Source organism: Erpetoichthys calabaricus, chromosome 5 (assembly GCF_900747795.2).
Source record: "Erpetoichthys calabaricus chromosome 5, fErpCal1.3, whole genome shotgun sequence".
Lineage (NCBI taxonomy): Eukaryota > Metazoa > Chordata > Cladistia > Polypteriformes > Polypteridae > Erpetoichthys > Erpetoichthys calabaricus.
In genome coordinates this window covers 18423216-18439224 of record NC_041398.2, presented here as the reverse complement: position 1 = coordinate 18439224, position 16009 = coordinate 18423216, and the positions used below count along the sequence as shown (strand labels likewise).

The 16009-nt window shown below is 41.6% G+C and overlaps 1 protein-coding gene across 1 annotated transcript in view; it reads left to right on the top strand.

Moving 5' to 3' along the window:
- Positions 1 to 16009, top strand: part of LOC114641707 (zinc finger protein OZF-like) — a 36905-nt gene that overhangs the window by 16321 nt on the left and 4575 nt on the right. The gene's annotated exons all lie outside the window — the stretch shown is intronic.

Below are 16009 nucleotides of genomic sequence, written 5' to 3'. Positions count from 1 at the left end.
GGCACTGGGTTGTGCATATTTGGACTTTGTGCATTGTGTAAATAAACGTGTGTTGGGACTTTAAAATGAAGTCTGTCTGTCTGTGTCCGGGCTATTTCCGACACTCCACAGTCTTCATCTTCTAAATAAAGGAGGAGGTGAAGTGCATCAGGAATAGTAAAGGAGAATTAAACAATACAGTCAATGAAATAGCAGCTGCTCTAAACTCACATTTTTCCGACATCTTCACAAGTGAGGAAGTGGTTAACCACCCAGTGACTGCTAAGGAGGTACTGAGGGATTTGGAAATTGTAGAGGGAGAAGAGCTGCTTAGATTAAATAGGCTGAAACCAAACAAGGTCTTGAAGAGGCTAGCAAGTACAGGTGTAAGCCCTTGACACACATTTTTAGGAGGTCACTATGCACTGGGGAGATTCTGAAGGACTGGAAAATGGCAAATATCATCCCATTATATGAAAAGGGCTGATCCAAGCAACTATAGGCCAGTAAGCTTAACGTGCATCACAGGAAAATTAATGGACAGAATTGTTAAAGATAAGATAGAGCAGCACATGGCAAGGACAGGAGTTATTCTGAACAGTCAGCTTGGGCTCAGAAGAGGGAGGTTGTGTTTGACTAACAGGCTGGAATTCTATGAGGAGGCAACAAAAGGATACAATAAAAGTGGAGCACATGATACTATTCATCTGGACTTTCATAAAGCATTTAATGAGGTGCCACATGAGAGGTTGGGCATCAAACTAAAAGAAGTGGGAGTTCAGGGTGTGGTGGGTAGATGGGGGCAGAATTGGCTCAGACACAGGAAGCAGATGGTGATGGTGTGAGGGACTTCATCAGAATCGGGTGAAGTTAAGAGTTGTTTCCACAGGGGTCAGTGCTGGGGCCACTGCTATTTTTAATATATAGAAATGATTTAGATAGGAATATAAGTAACAAGCTGGTTAAGCTTGCAGATGATACCAAGATAGGTGGATTGGCTGATAATCTGGAATCTGTTAAATCATTACAGTGGGACTTGGACAGCAGACAGGCTTGGGCAGATTTGTGGTCAGTATGTAGCACTGCCACATAAATGTATTTGTTGGTTTGTGTTTTGTCTCTCTATGTGAACCCTTTCTCCATCTGAGCACATCTACAGCATAGTGTAAGAATGGATGGGTTGGATATTTGTAAATAGGGAGGATCTTTGTGAGTTATGGGTCTGTTGCCGCGATTTCCTGGAGGGTGCCATGGAAACAGACGCAGATATACTGTTAAAAAAAGAGCGCAAAAAGGCAGGAAGAGAAGAAGAAAAAAACACCCAAGCGTTATGGCGGAGGGGAAAAGCGTGACCAATATGAAGCCATGCTCTTGTGGAGCACCAAAATCCTATACAGTTTGGTGATGGCCACCTCGAAGAAACCCTGATACACTGAAGGAAATGGACAGGACAGTTGAAAGGATCGAGATTAGAGTGAGCAATTAATAATCCTTTATTCTGGGATGGCACGTCTGAAGAATTGAAACATTAGGAGATATTTTATCTTATAAAGAGACTAAACTGAGTGAACATTGTGGGATATTTTGGGTCCATGCTTTTTATGGTATTTGTATACTGTATGTGTTGGAAGAGGGGATGGGCAGTTTCGGAATCGGCCCATGACTGGGGAGTTTGTGTGATTTACATACAAGTTATTAATCACATTATTCTCTCCACTGTTTCTCTGGGTTATCTTTGTATAATCTTTCGGCGCCACTGGAAGGGGTCCGAAGGCAGTCTGGGGTTGACGTGCAATCCGTAATTAACATATCACTATAAACGTGGTGAATCATAGCAGTTACGTCCGCTACAAGTAAATGTAAAGTACTGCACATAGGAAGTAAAACTGTTAATTTTCAGACCTCCCATTGCATATTGAAAACCTGAGAGTCCACCTTATGAGAAGGATTTAGGAGTCGTGGACTCGACACTATCAACTGGCAGACAGTGTTCAGAAGCCATTAAGAAGGCACACAGAATGTCAGGTTATATAGCGCTTTGATGTGTGGAGTACAAGTCACAGGAGGTTCTGCTCAAGCTTTATAACACACTGGTGAGGCCTCATCTTGAGTACTGTGTGCAGTTTTGGTCTCCAGGCTACAAAAAGGACATAGCAGCACTAGAAAAAGTCCAGAGAAGAGCAACCAGGCTGAGTCCAGGGCTACAGGGGATGAGTTATGAGGAAAGATGAAAAGAGCTGAGCCTTTACAGTTTACACAAAAGAAGATTATGAGGTGACCTGACTGAAGTGTTTAAAATGATGAAGGGAATTAGTCCAGTGGATCGAGACGGTGACTTTAAAATGAGTTCATCAAGAACACGGGGACACAGTTGGAAACTTGTTAAGGGGAAATTTTGCACAAATATTAGGAAGTTTTATAGACACTTGGAATAAGCAACCAAGTAGTGTGGTAGACAGGAGGACTTTAGGGACTTTCAAAACTTGACTTGATATTATTTTGGAAGAATTAAGTGGATAGGCCTGGTGAGCTTTGTTGGGCTGAATGACCTGTTCTTGTCTCAATTGTTCTAATGTTCTGCCAGGTTCCTTTCAGATGGAGTGATTTGTTCCATGGTGGTCATGTCCACAGACTCTCCTCCTCACACAGACAGACGTTTACTCTGTAAGTGCGTTTGTTAAACACAGCACTGACATTAGGCTGATTATTATATAATTTACACCTAGACAATATGTGGGGAAAGTTCAATGATTCGGCATGCCCTTAAGCCTAAATTATATAAGCAATACTCCATTATATTCTCAAACACCCTTAATTCAGTTCAGAGTTGCACATGGGGGAGCAGCAACATCAGACAGCAGGCCTATGGGGGGGGGGGGTTACCAGTCCCCTTTACCACCCACTGACACCCACATTGGACCAGAGAGTCCCCAGTCCACCTGACCTGCACATTTTCTAAGAACTTGAGAGAAGAACTGGAGTCCCCTGAGGATGACTTGTGCAGACATACAGAGAACGTGAGGTCCATATGGACAACATCTTGGTGTAGAAGTTGACCCCAGAATCATGAACCCATGAGACAGCAGAAAAAAAGCAAACTGTCTGGATAGATTCCAGTTGATGTTGGACAGCAAACCCCCTCCAAAGCCCCTCTGTTGTTAACACCACAAATCAACAATGTAAGAGAAGGTACAGATTGGTGTATTGTTGAATTTCTAATTAAGTTCTAATTTCTAAGGCATCAGAATTGTATAAAAGAAATCAAACAAAGATGGAAAACCCACATTCATGCCCCAGATTGCCATGTCTTTTGGTCAGCTGTCCACTTGGGCCCTCTCTATTATCCCATCGTGGTGGAGGTGAATGTCAACAGAAAGCTCTGGGGCTGAGACCATCATTGAAGAAGACACATCAACTGCAGGGTCTTGTTAAAAATCACGGGGATAGAAATGAGAGAAACAATTAGAAAATGAGAATAAGCAAGGGTGAGAGAGCGATTGTGACCACTGGATATGGAGGGCATTGAACTTGAGTTTGGCTGAATCCACATGACAGACACATTTGATCAGCTACAAATGTTAGATCCTTCCATTGATTTTCTTCACTTGGGGTTATTAAACTTTGTGTGGGTTCAAGCCTGAAAAAGAAAAGCAAAATGTGTATGCCGAAAAAAAAATCAGATTTATAAAACCTGGCGTGAGCGCATTTTTACACAATTTACATTTTATAAGTCATAATCATCTTGTAAATTGATGATTTGAATTGATGATGTGCTTTCATGACCCCGCCTGGTTCCACCCTGGAATAACCATATATGGACCATGGTACTGAACCTCATACATATTCAGTCAGGATGCTGCAGACCTTCATTGGCTGGTACTGCAGCCAAAAGGTGCATCCCGTAGTGTGAGATAGAAGCTCTTGTCTCTAAATTAGAGGCACATAAAGATCCTTTATTTGGTAGCTTAAGCATGGGTGTCAGAAGGTGTAACATGAAGAATAAAAAGCACACGTGCACTCTCTGATTTCGATGTGCAAATGGTGTATGTACTTGGAGATGCTTTCTTATGTTGCCCCATCTTGGCATCACAGATGACCTGTGTATTAATAGAATCAAACTGCTTATGGTTAACAAAAGCAGCTTCGTTCTCGATGGTGCCCTTATTGGGGTATGATAACAGTAATTGATTTGATTACATTAAAAGAACTGGACATGGCTGCAAATTGCCTTTTTATGTTGGCATAAATCTGTTATCTTTTATGTATGTCAATTCCTGTCATATATAAACTAGTTGATCAATGGATGCAGTGAAGCTTAGCTGAGTTAGTACTGAAATATCGGCCACCCCCCAGAGAAGGGACAACAGGTAGCTGAAATAAACTGCTGAAAGACCAAGCAAAGTCCTTTACTGCAAATTGTCCATCTTTAAAGGGAAATAAAATGGTCTCTGTGTCCTAATGATCACTTGATATGTTGGTTATACCAATGTACAATATGATAGCAGCTTGGTGATATGAATGACTAGCCGTCCCCCGCAGCTCCGCCCGTGTAGTAGTAAAACAGGACAGACTTTAAAAATCAATACACAATCAGGTATCGCTAACTAAGCGGAGGCAAGGTCCGCTCCAAAAAGCGATTTGAACGTAGGCTGGTGCATAAGTGAGGAGGGCCCCACTTCCCTCTCCCCTCGGCCCCCCAGCCTCGTCTCGGAGTAGTGCGAATATATCACACCTGCCAAAGAACAATGATTCTTAATGCGATGAGGGAAGTCGCAAAATCCACAGGAATGTTCAAGCAAATTCTAGAAAAAATTCCCAATCTAAATTCGTTAAGTAGTTCTCTCGTGAAAAGTGGACAGATGTTGGATTTTATATATAGTTGCAAGAATAGCACAAAGGTTTGGGGCAGCTACCTGTACAATGTGCATTGGCTGCAAAAGGTAATTGAAATAATTATGAGATGATCACAAGATTCAGTCCAAAACAGAACTGATGATGTGGAGGTGAGATGGCGGCTTTAAAGTGGAGGAAGTGACATCATAATAGGCACCAGAACCAGAAGTGACATCATCAGAGGCGCCAGAACCGGGTGGGATTTCCCGAGAATGGTCTGCAAGGGATAGAGAAAGACAGTTAGTGCACCTCGCCACCCTCTGGTCTGGCATTACTATTGTTCAGGCCCTTTAGCTTTCTCCTATTCACACGTGTGTGATCTCTCTATTATATAAAAAAAACCTGGAACGAAACCAGACTTTTTGGGCGACGAGACGTGATCTTTTGAAGAGAGACATTTCAGAAAGACACTTTCACATCCTGCGACACAGTCAAGTCACATCATACTGACATCCACGTCAGACAGATTTGAAGAGAGACAGAGAGACACTTTCACGTCCCACGACACAGAACAAAGAGCATCTTAAAAAAAAATAAGTTAAAAATGACACATCCACGACTAAGTGAAGCAGAGAGGCGTGACGAAAAGAAACACAAAAGCGATGGAGAGAAAAGAATGCAAATTCTGAAGAAAAGAAATGTAAACAAAGACTTTGCGAAGAAGAAAGATCTGTACATCAGAATTCTGAAACAGTTGGTGGTGATAGTGCAGAAGATGAAAATATCAATTTGCAATATCCCACAGAATATCTACAAACGTTAACACCGTCCAATCTTCCACCAGAAAGATGTATCGTAATGTAATTGCGTAATTTATGTCTGAGTGATGGGCTATGCAATGGGACAAAATTAGTTGTATTGAAAATTGGTCAAACAATTGACATGTAAAATTTTAACAGACAACAAGAAAGGTAATCTAGTACATCTTCAGGGGATAACAGACACCAAAGGAGATGTTGATATGCCATTCGTATTAAAACATTTACAGTTTCCTGTTAGAACAGCTTTTGCAAAGTCAATTAACAAATCACAGGGATAAACATTTGAAAAAGTCGTTTTATTTATAAGGGAGAAAGAAACGATATTCACTCACAGGCAAGTTATACGTTGCATTATCACGATGATGTAAGACCAAACAAGGAATCAAACTTCAATGCAATCTTGAAGAAAAGTTAATTCCAAAAATTGTTTTGACTGAAGTTTTAAAGTAAAAGTAAACGTAATGCATATGTAACAATTACCAAGAAAAAAAGAATCTATTTAAAATGTATTTCGGGTTAACCAAAACTGGGGGTTGGCGAGTAAAACGAGCAGAGGGCGGAGCCCCCTAGTAATATATAGAAATGATATCTGTGAGTCATCTTTCCGCAGGTTTAGCTGCATTTACCTGCTTGAACGGTGTAGCTGGTTTGGCTTTGAGGAGCTCCGTCTTCTGGTCTGGCTCAAAACCAAAGTGAGACGCCTCTTCCTGGGATTCCCAGTTTTATAGAAGGGACGGGGTCACTTGCCCAAACTGGGTGTTCATCTGTTGTGGAGAAATTTTAGAAAAAACAAGCAGAGCCTCCAGAAAGGCAGTCAGAATTTGAGAATTTATTGCACAGCAAAAAAACAATTGCGGAGCACATAAAGCCTGTCTCAATTCATGAAGTGAGCCCCAAGTGTACAGAACGCCCTGATTGCATTACAGTTCTTATCTCTAAAAGCCCCCCTTCCAAACTAGGTTCCCAGCATCTACTGTATGGAGGTTCCCATGATGTTTTCCCCACTCAGCACCTTTACCCATAACAATCATCTGGTGTCCCAGACCTTCTCATAACAATATTCTTGCCCCTGGAGACATCCCCATAACAGTCTTCTTTTCATAACAATATTTTTGCTGGCAGGACAATACAATACAATTTATTTTTTTGTATAGCCCAAAATCACACAAGAAGTGCAGCAATGGGCTTTAACAGGCCCTGCCTCTTGACAGCCCCCCAGCCTTGACTCTCTAAGAAGACAAGGAAAAACTCCCAAAAAAACCTTTGTAAGGAAAAAATGGAAGAAACCTTGGGAAAGGCAGTTCAAAGAGAGACCCCCTTTCCAGGTAGGTTGGGCGTGCAGTGGGTGTCAAAAAGAAGGGGGTCAATACAATACAATACAATGCAATACACAGAACAGAACAAATCCTCAATACAGCATAAAAATAAAAATTTTAGAAGTACGGAGTAGAATTTAACAGTAGATGATAATACATAATATGATTTGGATTTGTTTAGAGTCCTGGAGACTTCATCCATCAAGCTGCCTCCCCCATTTGGCCATTCCATGGCTGAAACAGTGTTGGGCCAGCCAATCCGATGAAAGGACCCCTCTTTCCCATGATTCCTGCGATCCTCCATCAGGGATGACTTTACCTTAGGCAGACAAAACAACTTGGCAGGTGGGCCGTAGCACCAAGTGCCACATTTGAGTATCGAGAAGAGAAACAGAAAAGGTGAGGGTTAGTAATAAATTATGCTTATCATGTTACTTATGTTTTAGTGGTAATGACGAAAAACAGAGATGCAGTCTGTACAGTTAATCAGCAGCTCTAGTCAGGGTGTTCTAAACTGAACTAGTGAGTCTTCAACCGGGATTTAAAAGCTGAGACCGAAGGGGCATCTCTTATAGTAGCAGGCAGGCCATTCTACAGTTTAGGGCCCCCTGTAACTAAAAGCTCGACCTCCCACCGTTATTTTATTAATTCTTGGAATCATAAGCAGACCGGCATCTTGAGATCTTAATGTGCGCTTTGGTTTGTAAGTCATGATATGTTCAGTCAAGTAAGCCGGACCTCGGCCATTTAACGCTTTATATGTTAAAAGGAGGATTTTGAAATCTGCCCTAAACTTAACCGGGAGCCAGTGTGAGGATTTAAAAACTGGAGTTATGTGTTCGTATTTTCTTGTTCTTGTAATATTTCTTGCAGCAGCATTTTCGATTAACTGGAGGCTGTATAAAGAACAGTTTGAACATCCAGTGAACACTGCATTGCAGTAGTCAATCCTACTAGAAATAAATGCATGGATTAATTTCTCAGAATCCTGTTTATTTAGAAAGCGCCTTAATTTCCTAACATTTTTAAGATGGAAGAAACATGATTTGGACAACTTTATAATATCCGCTTTAAATGACATGCTAGAGTCAAAGATAACTCATAGATTGCGGCCTGATTCAGTAAAATTAATGGGGATTCCAAATGAGTTAAATGATGACAGAATATTGTGATCAGCGTCATTTCCTCCAACAATATCTGTTTTATCTGTGTTTAAAGACAAGTAGTTCTCATCCATCCACTCCTTTAATTCACTAACACAACTAATTAAAGACAACATTGGAGAAACTTCATTTGATCTAAAAGAAAGGTATAACTGGGTGTCATCTGCATACGAGTGAAAATTACCATGATGTTTCCTATTGACAGATCCCAGTGGAAGCATGTAAAGTGAAAACAGTCCCAGTACTGAGCCCTGCGGGACACCATATTGAACTTCTGTGTATAATGATGTCGTACTGTCAGCACATTTCTGTACATATTGGAATTGATTTGATAAATAAGAACTAAACCAAGCAAGCACGGTGCCTGTTAGCCCAATGTCATTTTCTAGCCTGTGCAGTAAAATACAATGGTCAATGGTGTCAAATGCTGCAAATGCTGACATATTTGCCATTTGGTGATAAACGTCACCTGATTACCCTTTCCTCTACTTTTAAGGCCTAATCCTGGTCTGGTAATGTCAATGGCCTTTCAGTTGTTAATCAACTCCCAACAAGTTGAGGAACAATTAAATAGAGATCAGGGGGACCCATAAATAAAATCTAACTGGACTGCCTAATTAATAATTCAATAAATGAATACTTGTTGCACTAGCACCTCTGTAAGGCTAAGGGTAACATAATAGGTGGCTGTGCCAATGAGTGGTAGCGCACAGCTTCACTTATAAGGGCTAAGCTGCAAACAACCTTGACATGACACAGTGCTATTATCACTAAGCTATATAAAGAAATATTGCAAATGCTACTGTAAAATATATATGTGTGTGCTAATATAGAAAGCCCATGAATGCAGGCAGCAGCACTGTTAAGCTGCACAGTGGTCTGACAGAGACCAACTTCCTCAAGCTTCCTCAGAGAGCATGATGACCTCGTCTCACAGCTTGCCTTCTTGCAGAAACTCAAAAACAAAGCAAGTACGAAGAAAAGGCAGGCAAGAGGCCTCTCTTACAAAACTAATGGTGTCCTTTTAAAGTTGTTTTAGGCCTAAACTTTTCATAGCTAAGAGCACAAAACTAATAATAAAGCACATTGATCCCTAATCAAAATTCTCAACACTTCTTGTAGCTTTAGAGGAAGAAGGAGATAATAATGTTAGCAACAGTGCCTCCTATCATCCCAGAGTTGTTTTACTTACCCCTGATAAGCCTGGAAAGTAAACCTCGGACACGCATGCGTGTCCACACTCTGTTACACCAGTCATTGAACAATACAACAGACACGTGTGTGGGGTATGAGAGAAAGATGGAGAAACTGAATAGGTACCAGTAGAACATGCAAAGTCCATTTAAATAGTGGAGAGAGCAAGCAGAGGCTATTTTATGAAGCGCACTTAGCAGGCAAGACTCGCTCAAATCGACAAGCTGGGCTCATTTTTTAGGCGTTTTTCAATTCCACTAAAGATGATCAGTGCGAGTCAAACTGGGTGACCGAAGCCACCAAGTGTCACTTGTCAAGTGGCTCTATCTCAGATGAAGATGAAGCTTAGCAGAGTGTCGTGGATGGAGAGGTCAGGATGAGAAACAAAAGATGCAGAGAAGTTAGTGTTAGAGTAACTGATGTAGTGCTGGATTCTCATTTAAATTCATCCTACATAATACTTGCAAAATGGTAAAATATAAGTAAAACTACATACCGTATATACTCACGTATAAGTCGGGTCTTGAAACCTGAAAAATCAATCATAAAATCACACCCTGACTTGTACGCCTGTTCAAAAATGTGACACTTAATTTTATTTATTTATTTTTTTTACGTCTTCTTGCCTACTCCAATCTCGCATCAGTTTCTCCAACACATTGAATTTTGTTGCAGCAGTGCAGTTACCAGTTTCTTTCGCGACTTCAATGACTTTTCATTTAAAATCAGCTTCATGTTTTCTTCTGATCAAATGCTCCATCGTAGGTAAGGGATGCTCTCATGATAAAGGTGTATGAGGTTGTGAGATACAAACAACACAAAACAAAGCAAATGTCGCTTCAGAATAGTTTTGGGTATCCCCGTGTGGTCATGGAGGCAGAATACATAGAAAAAAAGGCCATGTGCTCTGTGGTTCCTCTTTCAGTTGGGTGTTGGCATTTCATAATCTCTTGGACCAATAGCGGGAGTTTTCCACATTCAACTTATAAACTATATAGAAATTCATTTCCCAGCCCGCTATATCCTAACACAGGGGTCTGCTGGAGCCAATCACAGGGCACAAGGCAGGAACAAATCTCCGGGCAGGGTGCCAGCTCACCGCAGGGCACACACACACACACACCAAGGACAATTTAGGATCGCCAATGCACCTCACCTGCATTTCTTTGGACTGGGAGGAAACCCACGCAGACACAGGGAGAACATGCAAACTCCACGCAGGGAGGACCCGGGAAGACCCACTACCAGAAATTATACGGTAAAATCAAGTCCTGACTTATCTGCGGGAGAGCCTATCCTTGAGTGTATATGGTAAGTAAAATGCCTAGAATTAATAATATTAAACATTGAAATATCATAATTCGTCACCAACTTTTTTTTTTTTTTGCATATTGTGATGGATACCCGGGTGCCAGCAAACCCAAACACGATCACACAAGCACAGTCCTGGGTTCAAATAAAGGTAGATTTATTAATCAAATCACCTCAAATATGTCACACAAGCACAAAACACATGTTTTTATCTCCACAGTACTTTCTCCCTACCACACTACCCTCCTCCGCTCAAGCGTTGCCTCTCTACCTCCCAGCTCTGACTCGCCTGGATAAGGGAGTGCGGTCCCTTTTATTACACACCCGGGAGTACTTCCATCGGGCAATCACCCTGGCCCCTGAAGTCCATTATAACAGGGAGCTTGTCTCCCTGCAGCACCCTCTCGTGGCCTCCCAGTTTCTCCAGCAGGTCTGCTCTGCCGGACTACATTTCCCAGCATGCCTTGCTGGTTTCCTACTGGGCTTTGACATCTGGGGCTGCATGCTGGAGGAATAAAAAGCCTCCGGCGATGTCTTTCTTTCCCAGTGGGCTGTCCATCTATCCCTTTTGGTCCTTCCTTCCAGGTTTGATCCCTTCTTCCTCCCCTGGCTGGGATGCTTATCTGCCTATTAGGAGTCTCCCGTCCGGGTAAAGAACCATCCCCTCTCCTGGCCGGGATACCCATCCAGCCCATGTGGCATCTACAATATCTAATCTAATGCTGCATTCTTAGTACCACTACTATTTAATTTAGTCTGATTTTTTTCATTAAAACATGGTAACACATTAAAAAAGCCTAACTGGCTTTAGATAAGAAGAAATAGTATAGAGTGATGGAAATAAGTATCAAAATTTTTTCAGTAAATATATTTCCAGTGAGGCTATTGTAAGAATACACAAAACAACGTGAAAAGTTTGGGGTTCCACGCTGTATACTTGAAAAAAGGTTGATGTAGAGTGGATCTTTACAGACATGAGTTCAAATCAGAACTGGTGAGGAAACAAAATGGCTGCCATACTGTATATATTCAGTGGATGGGAAGTGATGTAATGGGAGAATGCTATTCTGACATTCTAAAATGACATCAGAATGAGGTGGGATCTTGAGAAGTGATGTTGGCTTTCTCTGAGGACCAGAAGTTGCTTTAGGCTGAGGGTTTGTCAGATGGTCTGCAGGGAAAGAGGAGAAAGAGTTAAGAGGGAAATGCCAACTCCTGGTATGGCAAGAATAGGGATGGGAATTGATAAGATTTTCACGATTCCGATTCCATTTTCGATTCTGTTTAACAATTCGATTCTTTATCGATTCTCCTATCGATTCTTATTTTTAAAAAGGGAGAACACACAGGTCGATTAGCTTAGAACTTTGTTTTATATCTTATCTTTGAACAAGGTAGAAATTTAGGAGTAGCATGACCTTACAAACCCAACAGTGAGATCTTAAGAGATCCACAGCCTACGGCTCCTCAATGGGGTGCCACGGGGTCCTCAGAAAAAAATTTGTAAATGTAAAATAATAATAAAATAAATATTCTTCTGTAGCAATAACAAAGTATAACATAAATTACTGTGGCAATTACACAAGAATGTCCAGTAACATTTACACTCTCCTTTTTAAAAGTATATATGAGCTGAGCACTCAAAAATAAAACTACATCAGCCAGCAACAAATACAATCAACTCAAGTCCAATGGCACTGTGCACTGTGCAATTCTGCAACCATCAACTATGGAGAATTAACAATTCTTTTGCAGAAATATAAGCATATCTGCTTTTTCAGGAAGGATACGTGATCTTTCTGGACTTATGGTCTCTCCAGCTGTGGAGAACACCCTCTCAGAATGGGTGGAGGATGCCTGCACACACAGAAAGCTTTCAGCCAGTCCTGACAGCAGGGGCAGAGTCTCTCTCTTGCTCCACCACCATAGGGTGGTGTTATCCTTGCAGGGGATGGGGGTTAAGCTTCTATATAGCTGGATCTCCTGATCCACTCTCTGGGCCAGGGAAAGAACAGGCTGCCATTGCTGGAATGACTGCAGCTCATTGTCCTCCTCTTCAAAGAGTTCCTCCAAGGCCGTTTTTTTTTTTTGCTTTACTGGTGGCGCCTGAAATGAAATGGACATAATAAAAAATTAAGCAAAAATGAACAATCCATGACATCTAAATTATCATCACAATGAGCTAAACTTACATAGTCTTCTTCATCCTCATCTTCATCTTCGAACAACTCTCCCTGTGTGTCTCCGTGCTCCAGGTGCTTGAGTAGAAAGTGACAAATAAACAAACAAATCAAACTAAGTACCACAGATCCATAGATGAAAGGTCTCACTCTCACAATGGAAATGTGCTACAATGAAAGACACTGTCATATTGAAATACCTCATCTGCTCCTGCCTCTGTGTTTGCTGCAATTGCTGCTTCCCTGATCCTGTCCCAGACTTCATCCTTATCCACTTTGGATTTAAATCGGGGGTCCAAGATGGTGGCCTCCTCCAGGAATCTCTGGATATCAGCGTCCTTAAATTTTTAAAAGGGAGGAAAATGTGACATCATGACTATCCTTAAGTATTTATAGCTGTCATTTTATTTATGATAAGTAAATCATCAATTGTACCTGGTATCGTTTGGAAAGATCTTTCCAAATGTTCTCCTGTATGCTCCTTGTGAAGGCAGAGTCATCTTCTTGTACGGTGTAGTGTTGCTGTAGCTTTTGCAGGATGGGCAAAATCTCTCCACAGGTCGGACTTCTGTCGCTGGAGACTGCTAGTGTGGAGGTGTAGTGCTTCCGCATGAGCAGCACAAACTCCTCTGCTTTTCTTAAGTCATCATTGCCCATTTTAGCCAGTCTGCAATATCAACAAAACAAAAATACAACAGATATGTTGCATAAAACAAACAAAAATAAAACCTGAGTCCAAGTTAAGCCATATTATCATTATACTCACCTTTCCATTTCCATGGACTTTCTTATCCGTGGATCGATGGCTGCAGCCTGGATGGCAGGAAACTGCTCGCAGAATCTCTCCATCATCAAATACAGAGAGTTCCATCTGGTCTTTACATCTAGGAGGAGCATATGCTTGGGCAGCTCTGAGGGGTAACACATCCACAACTTAAATGCTAATGTAATATTCCTTATCTTAGTTTGTGAATTTAATTTGATCATGATCTAATGATTTACATGTACACAATCTTAAAAAACTATTTACTATGCTTACTGAGCAATTCTTGCTTCTCCTTCAGGACCACTTTTGCCATGTGGGACCTCTTCATCCATACAATCACAGAGCAAATTCTTGCCGTCCAGTTGGAAATGGCAGGACAGTTGTAGAGCTTCTGAGCTCCAAGGTTCAGGGTGTGTGCAAAGCATGGAAACTTGAGAATTTGTAGCTTTTTGACAGCTACATCCATGTTGGCCGCATTATTAACAGTAGCTGCCACAACCTTGCCTTTGATACCATACTCCTCCAAGATCTCATCAATCTCCTCTGCTACAGCTGTCCCTGTCTGTGCCTGGTACACTGGTTTGGTTTTGAGGACTTTTTCTTGAGCCTGGCCATTCCTGACATAATGCAGCGTTACTGTGAGGTAATGATCTTGACTAAAACTTGTCCATCCATCTGCAGTGATGGCTGCCTTCAACACGTTTCAGCTCAGAAATCAGATTTGCCTTTTCGACCGCATACCAAGCAGGGATCAAGTGGTTGGTTAAACTGTCTCTGTTTGGGGCTTTGTACTTAGGGTTCAGTCTTCGTCATTTCTCTAAAAGATATATAAATGGAAACGGATGAAACATCTGGTAAGAGGAGAACATGCAACTTTGACATTCCCTGACTTAGCCTACAATTAAACACATTCACTTACCGAAAATCGGGGGCATCTACTGTGGCAAATGGGTGCAAGCCTTTTACCACAAACTTAGTCACTGCTTGGTGACATTCGTCGATCCTGGCCTGTGTCATTTTACTTTTCCCCGCCTCTGTGAAAGGAGAAGCTACCGGTATACTGCAGCAAGAACTGCCAGCATCTGAGACAGCCGGACTCTGTCTGTCTCTTTCGTCATGGTCATCTAAATGCAATGCAAAGTAATAGCAGGTTTTGCAATAAGGCAAATCGCGCTAACATAATATGCAATGTTAGTTGATTAGTTACCTGCCGTATTAACGGGAGAGGACGTGCAAACGTTACCGCTGCTGCTGGGTTGAGATTCACTAGTCCGGAGCGGATCAAAAACACGACATTCATTTAAGGTTATCGCGTGTTTTGTGAGCAAATGCTTTTGCATATTCGTAGTGTTTCCTCCCTTTGATGAAATATATACTTTGCAAATATTGCAAGTTGCCCTGTTGTCATCCTTTCTCGTAAAGTATAACCAAACTTTTGAGCGTTTGTGCTGCTTAGGCGCCATGTTTCCTGCTGGGTAAATGACGCTACGCAACGTGGTGACGTCATTCGAGGCGACTAGAATCGATAGGGGAATTGTTTGCAAAAATGGCAAACAATTCCAAGGGATTGAAACAGTGGGAACCGGTTCTCAAGAAGAACTGGTTTTCGATTCCCATCCCTAGGCAGGAACATACACTTATTCTCCCAAGTGCATGTGTGTGACACTATTCGCATGAAATTCTCACCAGACATTTGCATTAACTTAAGACATCCACAAATATAAAGAAGTAACAACATTAAATGGCATAAATAAAAGGTGTGTGTGTAATAAAGTGGAATGATACCAAGAAAATGTGTTGAACGTGCTAATTGAATACTTAGTGGAGAAGCCTTTGCTTGTAACGACAACTTCAAGACGCTTCCTATATGAAGAAACCAATGGCCTGCAGTGCTCAGGTGTGATTTTGACGCCTTCTTCTTAAGGGGTTGTCTTTAAATCTTGAAGATTCCCGGGGGGTCCTCTTGTGAACCCCATCGTTTAGTTCCTTTCACAAATGTTCAATTGGAATGAAGTCTGGTAATTGACCGGGCTATTCTAACAACTTGATTTTCTTTCTGTGGATCCAGTTGAGAGTTTCCTTTGCTGCATGTTGTCCTGCTGGAAGGTCTCATCCTCATCATTCTGATGGATGGCAGCCGATTCATTTCAAGAATCTCTCGGTACTTGCCTCCCCATTCGTCGTTCCTTCAATGACATAAAGTCGGCCAGTACCATAAGATAAGAAACAGCCCCAGACCGTGATGCTTCCACCTTCAAACTTCACTGTTGGTTTAGTGTTTTTCAGGTGATGTGCAGTGCCATTTCTCCTCCCAACATGGTGACACAGCCAAAAAGTTCAACTTTGGTCTCCCAGTCTTTCATAGGCTTGTGCAAATGTTGTGTGGCAAACTTTAAACGAGCTCCAATTCTCTTCAGTAATGGGGTCTTGTGGGGTAAGCGCATAG